This window comes from Salvia miltiorrhiza, chromosome 3, assembly GCF_028751815.1.
Source record: "Salvia miltiorrhiza cultivar Shanhuang (shh) chromosome 3, IMPLAD_Smil_shh, whole genome shotgun sequence".
NCBI lineage: Eukaryota > Viridiplantae > Streptophyta > Magnoliopsida > Lamiales > Lamiaceae > Salvia > Salvia miltiorrhiza.
Window position 1 is genome coordinate 24,579,946 of NC_080389.1, and position 11,712 is coordinate 24,591,657.

General features: G+C 43.4%; 1 long non-coding RNA gene across 1 annotated transcript; it reads left to right on the forward strand.

Moving 5' to 3' along the window:
* The first annotated feature begins 10,588 nt into the window (after positions 1–10,588).
* On the forward strand, positions 10,589–11,712 carry LOC131015697 (uncharacterized). Its single transcript, XR_009098666.1, has 2 exons — positions 10,589–10,946; positions 11,465–11,712. It is a non-coding gene; the product is annotated as an uncharacterized LOC131015697 (long non-coding RNA).

Genomic DNA, 11,712 nt, shown 5'->3' on the forward strand with positions numbered 1-11,712 from the left:
GTGCACCAGGCAAGCACACGGGTACGGTTTGCAGTGCACCAGTGAAGCACTTGCGGAGTGGATTGTTGGTCTGATCAACCAGCCGTGGATGTAGGAAAGGGTTTTTTCGAACCACGTAAAAGTCCCTGTGTTGTTTATAGCTTTCAGTTTTACATTCTTACTTGTGCTATTTCTATTGATAAAACTGAACACTGACTAACAGCAAAGAGAAACCTTAATCCAACTATCTGCTCCACCGAGGCTATTACAAAACGAAGTTTAATTTCCGCTGCGTATGATATCAATCTGACTGAACTATCCTCTGACAGTAAGGAAGAGTGATATCATCTCTATCTTAGCAAACACGACTGAAGCCCTTACTTGGATCAGTTAAGTTCCAGCAACTTAACTGATATCTCATTACTGAAGAGCTTTCAGTATCAGTCGTCAACCCTGTTGGTCAAAACTTATTTCAGTAAAACAGGAGTCCTTGTTTGCATGTAAAGTTTCGTTTTGATCTCTGACTGAGATCCCTCTGATTGAGGTCAGTAGATTGTTGTAAAAATAGCCTATAGGTGTATTCCCCCCCCATACACCTATTCGAGACCCCCCGGACCTAACAATTGGTATCAGAGCAGGTTGTTCGCAAGAACTATCTGCATCTGACTAGGTTCTATTTGAACTAGATCCTTTTTCTTAAAGGTCTCGAAAAAGTTTTACTCTTTCTTTTTGTGCTTGCTATTTGCTCTATCTGCTGTTATCTGTTCTCTCTTCTTTGATGGAGACTAACCACAGCAGATTATCTTCTCTACCTATGTTTAGTATTGAAAAATATGACATATGGAAGTTTCGGCTTGAAAGCTTCCTCACCGCCCAACATTGCCGAATATGGGAAGTCATCACCAGCGGACCGATCACCATCACCGAAACTATCAAAAGAGTTCCTGTTGATCTCCGACAGGATCCTTACGATGAGGTCCAGCCCAAGTCAAAGGCAGACTTCACCACAGAAGAAAGGAAGCAAGATGAGTTAGACAACCTCGCCAAAAGCATCATCTCTGGCACCGTTCCTGACAAGCATGTCATGAAGATCATCATGTGCGGAACTGCAAAGGAGATGTGGGACATTCTGGAAAGAATGTGCGTAGGTTCCGAGGAAATCAAGGAGAATAAGCTATCAATAGCTTGCCAGAAGTTCGACTCCTTCCTCATGCTCAAGAATGAATCTGTCGAGGAAATGGAACAAAGATTCAATCTCATCTTGAATGAAGTTCAATCCATTTCCAAAGACAAATACACTCAACGAGAAATCAACCTGAAGATTCTTCGAGCACTGCCACGTGGAGAATGGCAGATCTACTCAGTCGCTCATCAACATAAGCCAGGATTCAGTCAGCTCCCGACAAACAAGCTTTTCTCCGATCTCATGACAAATGAGTTCGACCTTCTGAGAAATCTTGGTAACAAGAAGGCTGGAGGATCAGACGAAGATGGTCCATCAACCTCAAGAGGAGTAGCACTGAAGGCCTCAACCAGAGAAGGCAAGAAGCAGATCAAGGACCCAACGGAACTCAACCCAGAGGACTTCTTCAGTCAATATGCCTTGTTAACTGAAAGATTTAACAAGATGGAGTCCAAGTTCCGGAAGTACAGAAGGTTCCACAAGCAGCACTACAAAGGAAAAGAAAGAGAATGGAACTCCAGACATTCCACAGATCGAAACGGAGAAAGGAAGTCAGCCGCTTACGACATCAAAGATATGGAATGCTTTGGATGTAGAAAGAAAGGGCACTTTCGACATGAATGCCCTGATCTGACTCCAGCTGAGCGCAGAGAACTGAAAGCTAAGAAAGATCGTAGCTTTTCGAAGAAGAAAGCGATGGTTGCTGACGATGCTGACTCTTCCAAAGACACATCAGAATCATCCGACTTCGACAGTTCCAGCTCAGATGATGAGAGCCGAGCCCTGATGGCCAATGAATCAGAAAGCGTGGCTGACAATAGCTACGACAATGGAATGAATGGCTCAGAGGTAAACTCTCACTCAAAAACTCCATTTACTGATAACTTCCTGATGCTTTCAGGAGACCACTCAGAATCTGGAGATAGCTCATCCGATGAAACTGACGAGTTTGATCAGCTCATGACTGATCACTGTCAGCTGAGGAAAATGTTCGAAGATCTCCTCAAGCAGAATCAGAAAATGGACAAGGAGATCAATGATGAACGAGCTAAGAATCAGACAATCATCTACTTTCCGGATGAAACTTGTCTTGATCAGCTAATCATGGAGAACAGCCGACTGGAAGAAGAGCTCAGAATCTCCAACTCAGAATGTGAAAGAGCATCTCATGAAATCAAGAGGCTCAATCACAAGCTGGAAGAAACAGTCAAGAACTGCATGATGCAGTCTCCCATGATGAGCAACTTTCCATCGAAAGGACTGGTCAACAGCATCGGAGGAAAGGTTGCAGCTGACAAAGGAAAGGACATCATGATCATCTCAAAGGACGATCCTTCTGAAATCACAACCTCAGAAGAATCAAGAGATCATGATATGGATGAAGTTCGCAAGCGCAGACTGATGGCTAGATCAAATGTTCCACCTCCGAGAAACTACAGACGAGCTAAGGAGGCCCCCAACCAGATCATTCTATTGAAAATGCTGGAAAGCAGATTTCAGTCGAAGATCCGGGAAGGAACATCAGGAGTCAAGAAGAATCTTCCCCACCCATCCAGGGGGAAGAAAAGTCACATCAGTCAGAAACTGACATCCTCAGCTCAGTTTCAGAAGGAACAACATCCATGGAGACCAAGCAATGCTGAGTCCAGACGAACCAAGAGCCGTCCACGTCAACTAGCTACTGGACATCAGTCAAGTCTCCAAAAGTCTGCAAAGACTCAAGTATCTCAGGAAAGATACTTCGCCGAGCAAAGAAGACCTCAACCACTCATCAGACAGAACTGCTACAAGAGTGAGGCCTTCAAAAGGATTTCTCAACAGAAGAATGCTCATGTGCCACCTGAAGCGCCAACGACGTCAATCAGACATTCAACAAAGCGCAAGAGATCAGCCAGACCAACTCTGAAACAGATATGGGTTCTAAAGGGAACTCGAGCTAACATCGAAGGACCCAAAGCTTGATTGGGTGCCTGAAGCAACTCTTCCTTGCAGGTCAATGTCAGGAAACACAAAAACAAGGAAGAGACCAAAGCTTCAATCAGAACGTGGTATCTGGATAGTGGCTGTTCGAAGCACATGACGGGCTACAAAGAATATCTATCTCAGTATGTTGAGAAAGCTAGATCCAAAGTTGCATTCGGAGACAACTCAATCGGAGAAACAAAAGGCTACGGTGTGCTCAACATGGGTAACGCCAGTATCAGTAATGTTAGCTTTGTTTCTGGTCTTAAACATAATCTGTTGTCTGTGAGTCAATTTTGTGACAGTGGTTTCACAGTGAAGATCAAGAAGGATGAATTCACTGTTAGAAACAATCAAAAGAAGGTGGTTCTGAAAGGATTCAGACAAGGAAGTCTCTACGTCGTTTCTTGTGAAGACAGCCCACCAGAAACATGCCTCATCAGCAAGAGCAACTCGGAGCTCAATTGGCTATGGCACAAGAGACTCAACCATCTCAACTTCAAGACGATCAACAAACTTGCTAAACATCAACTGGTAGAAGGTCTTCCTTCTATTGTGTTCCAGAAGAAGCAAGAATGTGAAGCATGCCTCAGAGGAAAGCAGACGCGGACGTCATTCAAGTCAAAATCAGGACACTCCTCTGGAAGGATTCTGCATCTACTTCACATGGATCTGTTTGGCCCGATCACTCCAAGAAGCTACAACGGTAGGAAGTACACCTTAGTAGTTGTGGATGATTATTCACGATATACTTGGGTTATCTTTCTCTTCAAGAAGAAAGAGACACTGGAGGAACTGCCAAAGCTGCTGAGAAGACTGAGCGTTGAAAAGGAAGTCAACATCATCAGCATCAGATCAGATCGTGGGACTGAGTTCCTCAATACTGTCATTCGTAAGTATTGTGATGAACAAGGAATCAGTCATCAAACTTCTGCAGCAAGAACTCCACAGCAGAACGGAGTTGCAGAAAGAAGAAACCGGTCTCTAAAGGAAGCAGCAAGGACGATGCTAGCCGAGTCAAAACTCCCCTTGAAGTTTTGGGCCGAAGCAGTCAACAACGCATGCTACACGCAGAATCGCCCCTTCCTCACTCAGAGACATGGAAGAACTCCATACGAGTTATGGAAGAACAGAAAGCCATCGATTGCCTACTTTCATGCTTTCGGTTCTAAGTGTTTCATACACAACAATGATAAGAAGAGGTTGAACACTTTCGATAGCAAGGCTGATCCAGGAGTCTTCCTTGGATACTCTGGAATAGAACGTTCAAGCAAAGCCTATCGAGTGTTTAATACTCAAACTCTTTGTGTTGAAGAAACACCTCATGTGATCTTTGATGAGTCTACAGATGGTTTCAGGGAACAAGATGCTGAAAAGTATGTTCAGATCGCTGAAGGTTCCAAAGCTGAAATCCACAACATCGAGCCCTCTACTGTCTTGGTGTGGGGACCTGGCAAAGATGAAGATGCTGAGATGCTTCAGTATCAGAAGATCAACCAAAGGTCTGAAGTTTAGACTGGAGCCAATGCAGACGGCATCAGTCAAGGGGGAACTCCAGTTGCTGAAGTTTGAGTTGAAAGCGCAGAAGCCGCCCCAGCTCAACTCTCCCCTGCTCCAGAAGGTGCTCAACTTCCCAGAACCATTCGGACCGAAGAAGCCCCACCTTCCCCAGAAGAAATCAAGAAGTATCGAAGATGGTTTGAACTCCACTCAAAGGAAAACATCATTGGAGAACCATCAGATGGCGTCAAGACTCGGAGTGCAACCTCGTCTTCGACATCAATCAGAACTGCATCAATGAAGATAAGAATTTCAGCTGTTTCTTATCAACTACAGAGCCCAAGGATATTGAAGAAGCTTTGAAGTCTACTCAATGGGTCATCGCAATGCTAGAAGAACTCAATGAATTCAACCGGAATTCAGTTTGGGAGCTTGTGGATCGACCAGAAGATGCAAAGGTGATTGGCTTGAAATGGATTTTCAAGAACAAGAAAGATGAAGAAGGAAACGTTGTGAGAAACAAAGCAAGGCTAGTGGCTAAAGGATATAGTCAAGAAGAAGGAATCGACTACGACGAAACGTTCGCCCCAGTTGCCAGATTGGAAGCAGTCAGACTCTTTTTAGCCTTCGCAGCTCACAAAGGCTTCAAGGTACACCAAATGGATGTCAAGTGTGCATTTCTCAATGGAGTGCTCACAGATGAAGTCTATGTAGAACAACCTCCAGGGTTTGAGGTTGCTGGACCAGAAAAGGTGTACAAGCTGAAGAAAGCGCTCTATGGGTTGAAGCAAGCACCAAGAGCGTGGTATGATACTCTCTCGAAGTTTCTGGTTGAACAAGGCTTCAAAAAGGGATCTGTGGACAGAACTCTGTTCACTCTCAAAGAAGGAGAAGATCTCTTGCTTGTTCAGATTTATGTCGATGACATAATCTTCGGATCCAAATCCGAACGCATGTGCAAGAAGTTTGCTGACATCATGACCAACAAGTTTCAAATGTCCATGATGGGAGAAATGAATTTCTTTCTCGGATTGCAAGTCAAGCAGACCAACGAAGGAATACTGATCAGCCAGTCCAAGTATGCCAAGGAGCTGATAGCTAAGTTCGGTATTCAGCACATGAAGTCAGTCAAGATCCCAATGAACACAAACTGGAAAGTTGATCCAGGTTCAGAAGAAAACTCTGTGTCTTCGAAGAAGTACAGAGAAATCATTGGATTTTTGCTGTATTTGACTGCGAGCAGACCAGATATCGCATTTGCAGTCGGGGTATGTGCAAGATATCAATCAGATCCTAAGGACGCTCATTTGGATGCAGCAAAGCGGATTCTGAGATATCTCAAAGGCACGCCCAATTTAGGATTGTGGTATCCAGCAGACGACGACATCAAGCTCACCGAATATTCAGATTCAGACTTCGGTGGATGCAAGCTTGATCGCAAATCAACCTTCGGAACATGTCAATTCCTAGGCAACAAGCTCATTTCTTGGTTTTCAAAGAAACAGACTTCAGTCGCCACCTCTACAACTGAAGCTGAATATGTTGCTGCCGGAAGCTGCTGCTCACAAATCCTGTGGTTAGTCCATCAACTAAAGGACTATGGGATCGACGAAAATGAAGTTCCTATCTATTGCGACAGCTCCAGTGCTATTACAATCTCCCAGAATCCAGTTCACCACACCAGAGTGAAGCATATTGAAATTCGACATCACTTCATTCGTGATCATGTCGAAAAGAAGAATGTCACTGTGGAATGGATTCCCACTGCTATTCAGAGAGCGGACCTACTGACCAAGGCTCTTCCAGAAGAGAGGTTCAATGATCTATGTGCAAAGATCGGCCTCATCAACCCTGAAGAGTGATGCTGTGTTTGAAGATTCTCTCAAACAGTCATGCTGACTGGTGGTCAACCAACTGCTGCTTCTACGTTCGCCGACGTGGAAAGCAATGAAGTCCGAATGCTCATCTGAAGAAGAAGTCATCCTGATGAATCAACCAGGATCATGTGGTATCAACTGACTACGATGTTCAGTTGATCAGTAAGTATTTTAAATGCTTACCTTTCAAAATCAGTTATTTCAGTTATGAGCTTTAAGTTTTTAGTTCAAAATCTTTTCTCTAACTGATCAGTTTCTTTCAAAAACTTTAACTGATTGTTGGAATTGTTGGAAAATGGAATATCCGAGAAGGACAAGATTTTTATAAAGTGAAAATCTGTTTTGATTGAACTTGTCCTGATCTTATTGCCAAAAATCTTTCCAACCTTTGTGCCTCTGCAATAAAATTTCTTGAAAAGCTCATTGACATGACAGTATGTAATGATGCCTTTCAACTTTTTGAAGATGCAGTCCCTCACAGTGACGGCGGACACGAATTTTCTCTTCAAATGCATTTTAGGCACAGTTTTCGAAAAACCTTTCATCTTCTTACATGGTTCAAATCTTGTCTATTTATACCATGTTGTCTTCACGACTTTTTCTGCATCAACTAACAACTCTCCACAGCCTTCACTGTGAGAAAAAGTTTCAATTGTTTCAAAAGTTGCAGAGAAAAATTGTTCCGACTAAAGGAGAAATCTATGACTGCAAAGTCATGGAGTGGAAGAATGACGCTCACATACCTGGTCTTCACCGGAGTCAAAGTTTATAATACCTGTCTGAAAAAGGACAGACTTCATCGCCTTCATCAAAATGCCTCTCGCCTTTTGTGAAGCTTCAATGCGGAGTAACAACAATGAGCAGGAACTCATTGTCAACCGGCGCTATGTCAACAGTGAGATCCTCACAATCTCCACTGTATTGACAACCCCTCACCTCTCAAACCCTCTGTTTCTCTTATTTTTTTTCTCTCGTCATCTGTTTCTTCTTCCTAACCTCCTTCTAAGCCTCCGTCTTCTGCATCCCCCATGACTCCAATATCTTCCTCCTGCGAAATTACCTTCGCATGGTCTTCGCTTCCTTCTTAGGTTCGCCCTTCTTTTTGATGTTGCCAAAAAGGGGAAAAGAAGAAATATCTAATGAACTTAAGTCGGTCAAGCAACATGATCATCCTTTTCATCAGGATGATCATGAGGAAGATTAACCAGAGGATAAGACCTCGATTCAACGGAACACAAGTGAGAGTGGAACAAGCTTAGGAACATAAAGACACGAAGACAGAAGATGAAGATCAAAAAGTTCAAGGCGCAGCCAAGCAGACTGCTGGAGTCCATGGGTTTCCCATGATGTTTTTGTTTTTCTTTTTACTCCAATGTAAGTCTTGCTCTGTACCTCGACTGATGGCTTATCAGTCCTTTTTAATGAAATGAACTTCTTTTTTATCTCAACCTGAAGACAATGACTCTTTGTCCAGGCTCTGATTATGGTTTTTCTGTCTTCTTTTTGTTCTATTTTTAGAACTGTTTTCGTTCTTGCTCTAAGTACAAGTTTTTAGGTTCTATTGTTAAGGGGGAACTGTTTTCACCCCTTGTTTAGAACTTGTACTGAGAGTTCAGTCTTTTTGCTGTCTAGAATTGCTGTGTGGTTTTGGCATCATCAAAAAGGGGGAAATTGTTGGGAACCTTGTGGAATATCCTAACCCTTGTTTTGATGATACCAAAATTCATAGGACTTATATGTAATAGACTAGAATCGTTTTGAACTCAAGTGTTCGAGTTCGTTTCTAGTTTAGTTGCGGTGTCGAAGACTGAAGACTGAAGAACGAAGACTGAAGACTGAAGACTGCAGTTACCAACTGAAGTATCAGTTGAAGAATCAGTTGAAGACTGATTATTTAATGCGCGCAAAGGACTGATACTAAAGTCAAGTATCAGTTGAACATTCCTCCTAGGACTGATCTTCCAACGTTCAGAGGAAGCCACGTACGCACAAGTACAGCCGCATTAAATGCAGAGATCTCAGAATATCTTATCTCTGCAGAGGTCATTCCTATCTGGTGGTTACTTTTCAGAGATGTCACATCTCCTGTCCATCAAAGAGAGCCGTTTCCACACAGGCAAGGAACCTCGAAGATTGAAGCCTCAGCCCAAATTCGAATTGCTCTCCAACGGAAGAAATCTTGAGGACGATTTACGCCAACAGATCTATTCAAGAGTTCTCCTACAAATAGCGCTCGAGGATCACTTCAACCTTCACCGATTCAACGACATAAGCTGAAGCTCTGCCGAAATTGCTACTCAGCCTAAAGCTTAACCGCCCCAAAGCTTGAATCGAAGAAGAGAATTCCAAAGCCAAAATCAGTCACTGCTGATTACATACATTCTCTTAGACCCTAGGCATATATCTGTTTACCCAGAAGCCAAAGGTCAAACTTGCTTCAAAGAACTTGTTCTTTGTAAGTATAGTTGGCACTCGTTCAAACCTCCCCCTCATAAGAGTGTTTGAGTGGTTCAGAGTTCATGAACGTACTCTGAACTCTGAGTGAAAAGTCTGAGCACGAGGTGTGCTTAGCAGGGAAATCCTACGCGAGGTGTGTGGGTGCTGAAGAAGGGTTTTTCTTCAGTTTACGGTTGTGTGCACCAGGCAAGCACACGGGTACGGTTTGTAGTGCACCAGTGAAGCACTTACGGAGTGGATTGTTGGTCTGATCAACCAGCCGTGGATGTAGGAAAGGGTTTTTCCGAACCACGTAAAAGTCTCTGTGTTGTTTATAGCTTTCAGTTTTACATTCTTACTTGTGTTATTTCTATTGATAAAACTGAACACTGACTAACAGCAAAGAGAAACCTTAATCCAACTATCTGCTCCACCGAGGCTATTACAAAACGAAGTTTAATTTCTGTTGCGTATGATATCAATCTGACTGAACTATCCTCTGATAGTAAGGAAGAGTGATATCATCTCTATCTTAGCAAACACGACTGAAGCCCTTACTTGGATCAGTTAAGTTCCAGCAACTTAACTGATATCTCATTACTGAAGAGCTTTCAGTATCAGTCGTCAACCCTGTTGGTCAAAACTGATTTCAGTAAAATAGGAGTCCTTGTTTGCATGTAAAGTTTCGTTTTGATCTCTGACTGAGATCCCTCTGATTGAGGTCAGTAGATTGTTGTAAAAATAGCCTATAGATGTATTCCCCCCCCCCCCATACACCTATTCGAGACCCCCCGGACCTAACAGCTATATATTGAACTTGCCATCTCAAGCATCACACAGGAGTTTTATTTAAATAACCTGTGCATGCAAAACTGTAAAACTTCCCTGTAATTGTCATAAACTTCACATGCGTCTGCAGACATACTTCTTTGTACTCTACCATATCTGCAATGATAACTGTGTGCCGAGAAGGTGGCCACCTTCTACGGTCACTGACCGGCCGATACGCTAAACCGGCTCACGGTCCTAGACCGGCCGATACGCTAAACCAGCTCACGGACCTAGACCGGCCGATACGCTAAACCGGCTCACGGTCCTAGGCTGGCCGATATGCTAGATCGGCTCACGGTCCCTTGTGTACACTAATCCTGTCTAACATCTGGATAGAACAGGATCCGAATTCGATTAACTTCTGGTGCCAGATAGGTATCATACAAGCTCATAAAATTTTTGGCAAGTCAATAACTTTAATATAACTTTATTCATGTAAACATCATGAAATAGTGTGCACTTCAGATTTTGAGTTTAGAAAGCCCACCTGATCGTGGTCTGACGATCCAGGTAATTCTGAACTATGGATTCACCTTCTTTTGTATATGACCTTCAATATAGATTAACTAACTAAGTAAATAACGAGAAAATAATATGAATTTAACTTATAGAATATGTATGTGGGTCTTAAGGTGATATTCCTATTTCGAATTTATAGACTGAAGACTAACTGCTATTTGGCAAGCTTATCAACAAATGTCAACATAGATTAAAGGTCCAACTATATAAATTAATCTATCATCTAATTTATAATCATAAGCTTAATTTTAAAATAACTCAGTTAACTTAAATAAATTAAAAGCCTTATACTCATCCTTTTAATAAAAGGAATCAAATTAACCTCTCTCTCCCTTATTTCCTCACGCATACATACATATACATTCTCTCTCTCTCTCTGCGTGACTTGTCCCTCTCTCTCAGCTCTGTCGTCTCTCTTTCTCTCTCCCTGTCTCCGGTGGCCGTCGCCGGCCTTCGTCGCCTCCGGCGCGGCGAGGTCGGCCTCTCCTCTCCCCCTTTCCTTTCTTTCCATTTCTCTTTTCCCTATGTCTCAATCCCCAAATTATAAAATCAAAATCCTAGGATTTCTACCTCTCTTCATCCCCTCTGGAATTCGTCTCTCCGGCGAAGCCTGCCTCTCCGCCTTCGTCTCTGTCACGCCGCCGCCTCTTCTGATTCAGGTAAGTCCTTGTCTCTCTCTCTACTTCTGTCTCTGCTCTCTCCCTCGAACTCCCTCTCTCTCTGCCCTCTCTCGATCTCTCGCTCTCTCTCTCTGTCCAGGGCGCGGAGGCCGCCGCAAGCCACGACGGCGCTTGCAGCGCCGATGCTCGCCGCCGCCTGCCCCGCTCCTCTCTCCCTCTAGCTCGTTCTGCCTTTCTCCCTTCTTCCTGCTGTCTGTCTCTATCTCACACTCTATCTCACTATCTCTTACTCAATCTCCATCCCTACCTCTCGCTCAACCTCCCTCTTCCTCTACTATCAGTAGCCACCGCGGCCGCCGTGGCGTGAGCAGCGCCGACGGCCACCACCGTCAGCCATGCCTCCGCCGTGATGGTTTGCGGTTGTTGCTGCTGCTACTGCTAATCCCCCTCTTCTCTATTTCCAGTTCAAAATCCTATCCTAGCAAACTTCCTATCTATTTTCTATTTCAAATCTAATATCTCAATTAATAAATCTCTAATTTTTTTTTCCTTTTCAGGAATCGACCGGCGTCGTCGTTGCTTGAGATGTCTCCGGCGCAACAGTCCTTTATCAGCTCAAAATCCTATTTTTATGATTGTTTTCCTTATTGCTTACTGGAAAGCTAAAGTTTTGATAGAAGAAAGTATACTGTTGTTAGTTATGCTATACTTAACTTGGTTGTTGTAGTTAGGTCCATCTTCCCTATTGCTACTAGCATTCTGTACATGTATTGAACAAAAGAAAGACTACCTTCTTTGCTGTGAA